The sequence below is a fragment of the Ostrea edulis genome, chromosome 8 (genome assembly GCF_947568905.1).
Source record: "Ostrea edulis chromosome 8, xbOstEdul1.1, whole genome shotgun sequence".
Taxonomy (NCBI): domain Eukaryota; kingdom Metazoa; phylum Mollusca; class Bivalvia; order Ostreida; family Ostreidae; genus Ostrea; species Ostrea edulis.
The window spans coordinates 67,143,827-67,154,327 of record NC_079171.1 but is presented as its reverse complement, the minus strand read 5'-3'; the positions used below and the strand labels follow the sequence as shown (position 1 = coordinate 67,154,327).

Here is a 10,501-nt window from a genome sequence, read left to right as displayed (position 1 = left end):
GGCTGTCTCAGGTATCTTTGCTATTTGATTGCCCCCTAACCCCCTGGAAGAGAAAGAAATATATACAGTTCAGTAAATGGATAAATGCGGTACTTGCCTTAAATTATTTTCGACAACGGATTACGTGGTTCATAATCACTACTCTGTTCTTTAACAAATGAGCTTGAAACAGGATTACATTATCTTATAATTTAGAAAGGTGCAATCACATAATTCGATACACAAGAGGTTCTTCTGCGTATTGTCAGCTTTTTAAATCGAAGCAGGCTACTGACAAACAAGCTGATGGTGCAGGAGTTCCAACAATCTCTTTTAAAATCAGCATTTCGCAAATTATATGGTCGTCATGATGATCTAGTTCCTCAAGACAACCTATTATCGGGTCAAATGTTGTCTGACGTGTTTCATACCGATTGTTAAACCGTTCTTGACACACCAATTATGACTACGGCTAACTCAATTTATCTGATCAATATATAGGGTTCATGATGGATGCTATCATTCGACAGGGGATGCGTATGTACTCCTCTTAGACACCTAATCCCTAGTATTGGTAGTGGTCCAGGAGTTCTATTTTGTATTTCTTGTAGGAGTTATGAGATTGATCACTGTTCGTTATATTCACCTTTCATGGTGATAATCTCCATTGAAACACAAACTTTAAACTTAAAAAGCACTATCGTCTGCACTTGCCTTGACCTTTTGAAAATCCCTTATATCATTTCAAACGTATTCAAAGAAAGATTTGCATGCATGAAAACGTACATACACGTATTTTCTTTATTGAAGGTTATCTAATATGAACAGTATTCAATTCAGGCTTATACAATTAACACAAACTTAGGAAGAAGAGTCTTTCATTGTTGGTATTCCAGATTAATCTCCCTTAGTAGAAATAGCGTGATGGATCAAATATTTTGTTTAAAACAAAACAAATTATTAAAATGAATAAATGTATAAAAAGAACATAAATATAAAATGCTACAGACCATCATAAGGTAAATTGATTTATTATTTTCTCCATCAATATTTTTAACTGTTTTGGGGGAAATAAGATAGGAGTAGGAAAAAAACAGATTGAGATATTCTTATAAATTTTGATATTTGTATAGGCTAGCATCATCGTTCAACCCCTCCCATAAATGTTGTTCAATTATGAATTAAACAATATACAAAATCATAAGTTTTATTGCGTATGCCAATTTTCAAGACATGTAGCACCAAACCATCTTATTTCTGACAACATACGTTTACTGTTATCTTTACATGCAAAGTATCACACCCCCTTCCCCGCTTTTTCATACCATTGTACCAGATATTGTTACTCTGCTGAAATTTAAGCTTGAACTGAACTCGTATATTTTACTGGTAAAATACCCCCCCCCCCCATCACGCAACTTAGAATTTGACATAATTTGAGGTTCACCCGCACGGAACAATTCATTTTAAGGGGGTGTATAAATTATTTTGTTTTGGCTTGTCAATTATTTTCAGACAATTGTAAAACCAACTTGTCCGACTCCTTATAAACCTCCGCTTTGATAAACTATTCAATGAGCCTGCTTTCTACAAAACAAGTACCGTTTTTTTTTTCAATTAGGCTTAGTCCTAGTAGATATCTTTATAAAATGCTCTAACACCTCTATGATTATTCAAATTGAATAGACTAATGAATACATGTATACAAGTATAAGTGCATGACCCACAGTCATTGTCATGTATTTCGAAACTAACCAATGCATGGGCATTTCAACAGCTATTTCCCAGAAACAAAATTTCTTTTACTCCTGCATTCTTAGTGTTTACATAGGAAGTGTATGTGTATTATGGGTAATGGGATGATTAGCAGGTGGTTTTATAAATTAACACAGTGATGACTAACCAACGTGTTGCATTGCTTTCGAAAAAGAAAATAATTTAACCACTGTGTTAGCTGATCGCTTGGTTAAGTGTTTATACTCCGTTAAACTTAACCACTGTGTTAAAGTTGACCAGCTTTCGAAAAACCGGACTCAATAAAATATATCATAAATCCCATCAGCAAAAATTAATACTAGGGAGTTGGGTAAACACGGATCCCTGGGCTGTTTATATTTTACGTCAACTTGGATTTTTTTCATTCACTAATGATTATGATGGATTTTAATTACCAAAGGAATGAAGCAAATGTCGACCAAATTTCGACCAATGTTGTGCGATATGCATCTAATTTGGATATATTTAATCATATAGAATGCAATGTTAAAAGTCCACAATTTCACACCGACATACATTAATTGGATCCATTCATTCAAAACTCAAGTGACACTAATAAACGCAATGGTACCTGTCTTAGCCTCTCTACTCTAAGCATGGGCGGTCAGACTGCCCTAGATTGATTTTGTTTACTGTACACTAGAATTGATTTTGTGTTGTGTTGTGCACTGTCTAGTAAGTTTGATTTTCTTTATTGTACACTAGAATTGATTTTATGTTGTGTTGTGTACTTTCTAGTAGGTTTGATTTTGTTTACTGTACACTAGAATTGATTTTGTGTTGTGTTGTACACTGTCTAGTAGTTTTGATTTTGTTTACTGTACACTATAATTGATTTTGTGTTGTGTTGTACACTGTCTAGTAGGTTTGATTTTCTTTACTGTACACTAGAATTGATTTTGTGTTGTGTTGTACACTGTATAGTAGGTTTTGTTTTGTTTACTGTACACTAGAATTGATTCTGTGTTGCGTTGTGCACTGTCTAGTAGGTTTGATTTTGTTTACTGTACACTAGAATTGATTTTATGTTGTGTTGTGTACTTTCTAGTAGGTTTGATTTTCTTTATTGTACACTAGAATTGATTTTGTGTTGTGTTGTGCACTATCTAGTAGGATTGATTTTCTTTACTGTACACTACGTTTGGTTCTGTTTGCTGTATATGTAGATTCATTTTGTTCCATAGGAAATACAATTTCTGTATAGTGTTAGTTTCCATTGATCTCACAATAAGGAAAAGGAACTGAGCCCAATTTAAAGAGCACGGATGCTATCGAAGATAGCATATGCAAAAAGAAACTGCAATGCCCTTTAACATCAGTGTAGAACTCACACCGACAAATAGCTGGATTCACTCACTCGAAATTCAAGTGACTCTATTTGACGTTATCGTATCTACATTAGCCTCTGTACTGCAAGTGTGTCCGGTGAGACTATCTGGGAACATATATTTGTTTGTATAGTATATATGTATGACATATACCATCACATGGTTCTATATAATTGTGTTCTTATTTAGAAATCATCAAAACGTAATGTGTTACCATGTCATATAGTGAATCACTATTATTACAAACAAGTTATCTACACGTTGGTACATAAGAAAGCCTAGTAATAAAACATCAACACTATAGTGTGATAAACCTGATTTCCGAAATCACTTCCTCGTCATTATTTTCTGTCGTGCTACATATACGTGCCTATGGTTGCTGGGTGCGATTTTAAATGGAGGCGGCGAATATATCAGCCTTATATCCTCTTTCAGGTAACATATGCGTTTGAAATAAAGTATACACCATGATATAGTCTAGGTAAATGAATTGTTCGCTCATCACGAAGTTTTTTGTATTCGTAGAAAAACAGTTGAAATACAGGTGCAATGGAAAAAGTGAAAATAACAAACATTGATTGATCTCAGAACTCATATGACATATGCTTATTTGTTGTAGTTGTTGGTTTTTTTTCCCACTTCAACCACCATTTCAATTTTTTTTTATATATGGCACAGCTTTGTTGAATTGTCTACATGCTAACTGATGAGATACCACTGTTGCAGATTTGTATGTAGGAATGGCTACTCCATGTGTAGGATTTGTGCATACAAATACTCCTATATGAGATAGGCTTGCGTCTGTCATTATTGAGATTGATTATGATTGCATTGAAGAAATAATATAATGTATATTTGCCAGAGATTCGGACCACAGGGCAGACATGTTAGGTCTTTTTGAGAGGTATATGATGCAAATCAGTTTTACCAAGCTGTGTCCTATAAATAGCGTATATGTAGAAATAAAGGAAGAGCATCACGATCGTGTACACCGTGCTAATATATAGCATTTGAAAATGAAATGCGACTTCAAGAAGAGAATAAATGAAAGGGGGTATAGCTAAGACATCTGAAGAAAGATTATTGCTGCACCATGTTAAAATGTAGCTAATGGCATTTCGCAACGTGTCATGTCACAACAACATTTACATCCCTATGTACAGGTTTATATTGATATTGTAAGGAAAATGTTTGCTTTCAAATGCGAGTGAAAGATTTGCTTATCATGTTTCTTTGATAACATACACATATCCAATGTCAATAAATGGTGTATGCCAAAGTGATTGCGGTTGTATGTTAGGACCATGAAATATTCATTGAAGTATAAAGGTATTTAGTATAAGAAAACTAATCAGGTATCAGCAAGAACTTGACTGAGTGGGATACAGTTTTCTGAGATTAGTGCAAATATGTATGTATGTGAATCTGGTTGGGAAATGTATGAATTACCCTAGTTCTTTTAACAGCATTGTTGGTTTGTGAGAAATGCCAGTACATTTGATAATATTCGACGTTTCTGCTCAAATACCAAGCACGCTAACTTAAAAGACACGATGACAGAATTATAAATAATCAGTTTACTACATCCACTAAGTTTATGAAGTCTTAACATAGTTGCTAATTTGACAGTGCGGTAGAAAACCCAGTGCACGATAATTGATACAGAAAAAAAAAATTAAGAAATTGTAGAAAACTTTCGATAAAAGTGGACAATATCGCCATCGAAAATGTATAATGTGCAAAACCACTTGGTGTTTCTTTTGACACATGTCTCACATCATCTGAACATATTGAAATTTTAACCAAAACACTTTGAAGCAAAATAAGTGTTTTATCTAGATTACGTTAATTCTTGTCAACTGAATTATATCCGAAAATTTTTAATACAATTGTTTTTCCTCATTTCAACTACTGTTGTACTGTTTGAGGCAATATGGAAAACAAGGACGGTCTTTTCAAATTATGCAAACTTCAAAAGCGAGCTGTTAGAGTGATTTTAAATATACATTTTAATACACCTACAACAGAAATGATGCAGCAACTTAGATGAATGCCTCTGTCAGACTTTTTTGTATATATAACTATCATTGTCTTCAAAGTTTTGCATAGTCTAACCCCTGATTATTTAATTGTTTTTGAGTATGTTCATGAAATTAGCAGTAGATCTACCAGATTAAGTCAAAGTAATTCATTATATATCCAGAGAACAACGACACAATATTTTAGATGATCTTTTACAATTTACGGTTCGCAGTTATGCAATAATATGCCATAATTTTTATAATATTATACAACATTGGACACTTTTAAATCCATTTATCTTAGCCATTTTTTTTATTCGGGAAATTAAAAACATATATATTTGCTTTTGATTATTTTCAGTTTTATTTTTAATTGTTTAATTATTTATTTTGTTTTATTTTCAGTTTGAAATATGTATATAACATACATGTATGTATACAACATACCTTCATATACTATTTATCTTGTATCTGTATAATACTGATGTCTGTATATATGTTTCCAGGACCACAATGTAAAGTAGTTTTAAAATAAATTGTGCTATCCTCTTTGAATAAAAGATATCATTATTATTAGTATCATTATTATCATTATTAAATACCATATTCAAGACAATAAACATTATCCAGAGTTCAGGACAGTGGTCAAAGTATCGGCGGAAAATAGTTATGTAACGCAGACAAGAGGTGTTTAATCGTTTTTGTTCAGAATTGTTCTAAGTTAAACTGTATCTTCCAATACACCTTCCATAGAGTATATACTCCATTTATTGCTTCCAATGAAAATCAGCCTACACAGATTCACGCATTACACCACTAGTTGTGCATTCCCACTGTAAGCAATATTTACATGGTGTGTTAGGACTATTTAAGCAATTGTTCAATAGACATGTGAGATTCATAAGTAGACAGCTATATACCGGTATACATGTATTTCTTATAATGAAAGATGGATATAACGAGCAGTGATCAATCTGATAACTCCTAAAAGCAATACAAAATATAGAGTTGGGTAAACACGGATCGTTGATTATACCAGAGGTATGATCAGTTACCTAGGGAGAGTAAGCATCCCCTGTCAACTGGTCACATCCGCCGTGATCCCTCTATATTGATCAGGTAAACTGAGTTATCTTTAGCGAAATTATTGTGCCAAAAACGGCCTAACAATCAGAACAGTAACAACCAGACCCAACCTGACAGAAAACAGTCCCAGAGCAGTCCTGTATACTGCTTTCTGGAACTGTTCTGGGACTGCTTAGCACTCCCGGAAAAGTCCCAAGACAGTACCGCAACAGTCCAGGACAATATCGCAGGATTCTCACAGCAGTTCCAGTAAACAAACCGAAAAGCAGTCCCGGCAGTCCCAGTAGCAAGCCGGAGAGCAGTCCCAGCGTTTCCAGTGTTCCAAGCAGTCCCAGCGGTCAGAGCAGTCCCCGTAGGAGGGGTTAAGATAACTAGTGGGGGGGGGGGGCTAAGCCGACAGTTAGATTAGCAATATAAATTGTGGATAATCGCTGGAGTACATCAATACGGTAGTCAAACTTGAAGATAAATGACTTACAATGTAATTAAAGAGAAAACAATACATTATACATGAAAACAGCACATATTCAAAGTGCCTGTGTGACACTTTTTTTTGAATTCATAACAAAACGATAGTTTATGAATACGAATGAAAAAAAGATACATGCAGAGTTGATCGGTGTAGTGTATTCCTATTACATGTATTGCGCTTCATAGACTTTAATTTTGATTATATCCTCCGATCAATGTACGCACGTGGTTACACGACGGTAAAAGAACTGTTTGTTTTGGAACTTGTACACCACCACGATGTAAGTCATGTGGATTTATTGGCATTATTCCTATGTCTGATTTATATGCAAGATACAGTTTATGTTTCTTTAGTCAAATTTGGTGCAACAATTCAATTTATGCTCAGTATTGTTGACAGTGTGCCATTTCCCAATAGCACTTCTTAAACCGATTTATATCATATGTTAAGATATATTTCACTTATTCTTGTATTTGTACACTTCTGAAAGTATTATTACTATGAATTTATCAGGATTTAATAATTTCTAGAAGATGCACCTTGTCCAAAATTTCTTAATATGGAACATCGTTTGTGTCATAATGCTTTTTCGATATTTTGAACTCTAAAATGGTTGAAAGATTATTTGAATGTGATTTTCTTTATTTGTAGCCTTTTACCTGCTTTATTCAATAAACTTTACATTGGATACACTGGTTAAGTTTTATGTGATGAGACAGAACAACAGGTCTGATAACCACAATTTCAAAACGTAAGATCGATTGAAGTCCACGTTCTGTCAGGTAATTTTGTTGGTGTTATTCATTATTTTATTTTTTTTAATATTCCATACATGTAAATCATATCTTGGGTTCTGAAAATTATTTAGCATAATTATATTTATTTCTTGTCTCTGTTATTGCAATAATTGTGCTTAAACTCACCTAAATGATGTATTCACGTATCGTCTATATTAAACTAGCAAAAACTGCTTTCCACTTACGTGCACACGTATTTATAATTTAAAATGATTGGTTACATATGGGTTACTTATTACCAGCATTGTATTTTTTTTTTCAATTTCACTACCATATTTAGACAGATTTATATAATTATGACAATTCCAATCAAAGTGTATATGCACATGTTGTTTTAACTAAAATCGAGGGTATAGTGTTTGTAAAGTGCATGTCCCCTAATAGACGTGTCCACAGCGTTATCAATATTTAACAATAATTCCTCGTTTGATACTCATGATAGCCCGGTTTTGAAACCTGTAAACACACGACGACATTCCGTGTCTTCCGTCGCCATGGACACAGTATACATGAGTAGCTTACCCCTTCATATCGAATCTGCCGACACCACACCAAATTCCCCCTCAAAAATCATGCATAAACTCGTCTATCTAATAAATGGTCCTATGTATTTCCTTTTTTAAATGTAATTGGGCAATTAAAATTGATAAAGCAAACTATAATTGAATCCGAAGAGTGATTTTTTTTTTTCACTCTGGGTTAGAAAATCCAACATCGAAGATGTCACAACGACTAACGCAGGCGCATACAGGTAAATATTTGTGTTTCTTTTTACAAGGTATCACTGAACTACACATACTTGTAAAATGTTACATAAAATCATGATTTAGTGGGAAAAGAACAAGGAGTAAATTGTTCACATTCATGTAAAATCTGCTTCTTTAAAAAACTTAAGGTAGAGACCGATAGCAACCACGTGATCAGTAAAAATCGTGTATTTTCACGTGAAATTATTTTTCGGAATTCCGTACATCGCCATAGAGAACAAAAAGGGGTTCCGAAAGTATAAGTTGTTGCTGTGACTGAATCGATGATTGAGAGGGTCGTCTCGACGAAAGATATAGAAATTTGGCCATAGTTTAGATTAGGAATACATCAATGTAATGATAGTGGACTAAATGTTTCGTCCGTGCAGAATGGCACTTTTTACCTCACGAAATTCACCACCATGCATAGCTGCGCTACGTAAACAAAGTTGTTGATGTAGCGTGATCGTGATGTCCGAGTGCTGCGAGTTTCAATACTGTTTATGTAGTCATTGAGAGTTTAAACAAAGTTTCTTCTGAGAAGAGGAATTCGATGGATACATTCAACGTGGACAACGAAATCATAATTTCGTTTGGTAAGTGAAAAAAAAATGGCAAATTGAATTTGTATTCAACCCACTTATCCTCTGCTATTTCACAACCCGATTTTATAATAACATAGATCTATAAACGCACAATTTGGAGCTGTTTCATTTTTTGTGCATTTATGTATTCCATATGTGCCCAAAATATAACTCCTACATGTGCATGTAATTGTAAATGGATGTCATGTGTATGCCAGATTTGAAAAAAAAATAGGGCTCTCATAAGTTTGAGGGGAGAGGGTGTTGCACTAAAATTATATTTGGTATAAATGATAGTACTTACAGTATCTTGAAATTTCATTGACCTAAGAGATATTTCAAATCTGGTGTTTCATGTTTCATGCAAGCATGTAGGTCTACAAAACTTTATTTAAAATATTTGTAAAATCACCCCCCCCCCCCTCATAGGCAAATAAATGTATTGCATGAGAATAAGATATGTATGTCCTTCTCTTGACCCACACTCCGTAAAGGAAACAAGTCTGATAAATCTAGAGTTGACTTGTTTTGATATTATTAGAATGAACTGGCAGTTTATGAAAACATATCTGTCATCTCATATTGTAATGATAAGTATGATGTTTATTCATCTCATTAAGGACCCGGGGGTGGGGGTATGTACAGTTTAAAAAGAAGGTAACTATAACAATATGAAATAAATAACAATCATGCAGATGTACTACTACTGCAAATGTTCACATTGCTGCACTGCACACATTTAACATACATGTAGTGTTACATATGTAATACTGATTTCAGACAAGATTTTAAAAATTAACATAATAAAATACATGTTATGTGTGTAATTTTCAATATATCAGCATTTTAAAGTTCACTAAACATGCATTGAGACACACAATTTTAAAATTGACATTGTCTGACACAGTATAATTAATGATTAATACTGACTGTGCAAATATTAATTATGATGATTTTTTTCTAAGCATCATCCTAAGGACCAGTGCAAGTTGAAATGGTCTTCCAGCCAACAACTTCAACAGCAATTTGCCATGAAAATCAGCACGAAAGGTACAATATTTTCTATCTTAGTAAGATATAATTTTTCGTTTTACCACCAGACATTTATAAAGACAATTCTTAGTATATTAGATATTCATCTTTTTTTCAATATTTGAATATACAGAATATATTTTTTTATAACAGGTACTTCATTTACATTGATGATGTCATATCCCCTGGACCCCACAACTTTACAGGTTACAGAGAAAATTCAAGAACTTCTGCACAATGTGAGACTCGAATATAATCAATAATGTATTTGTGATCCAATATATATTGTGCAACATACTAAAGTGTGAATTTAATGGAAAGCAAGTACATGTACTCATGTATTACATGTCTTTTTTAAAGACAATAATATTGTATAAATATAGAGGAAGTGTCATTGTTGATTATTCTAAGTTTTTGATATACCAAAATCAGTAAACATTTGTAAATGAAAATAAAATACCAATTTTATAACTTTAATCAATGTGTTTGAATTTCTCATTTTCTAACCCCTTTACCCCACCCCCGTTACACACACTCAGTGCATATATACTGTGAATGCAATATGCATGCATTCTAAGTTATCCAAGCGAGTTTTTGTTTCAGTGTGAGACTACAAGTAGGACTCATAAAATTATGAAGAGACATATATATTTGTGAGAGCAAGATAGCTGATATGAGCC

At 33.5% G+C, this 10,501-nt stretch overlaps 1 long non-coding RNA gene across 1 annotated transcript; it reads left to right on the top strand.

Annotated features, from left to right (window-relative positions):
* Window positions 1–7,314: 7,314 nt before the first annotated feature.
* LOC130049276 (uncharacterized) lies at window positions 7,315–10,298 on the top strand. The gene is made up of 2 exons (XR_008797777.1): window positions 7,315–9,839; window positions 9,975–10,298. It is a non-coding gene; the product is annotated as an uncharacterized LOC130049276 (long non-coding RNA).
* Window positions 10,299–10,501: the final 203 nt, after the last annotated feature.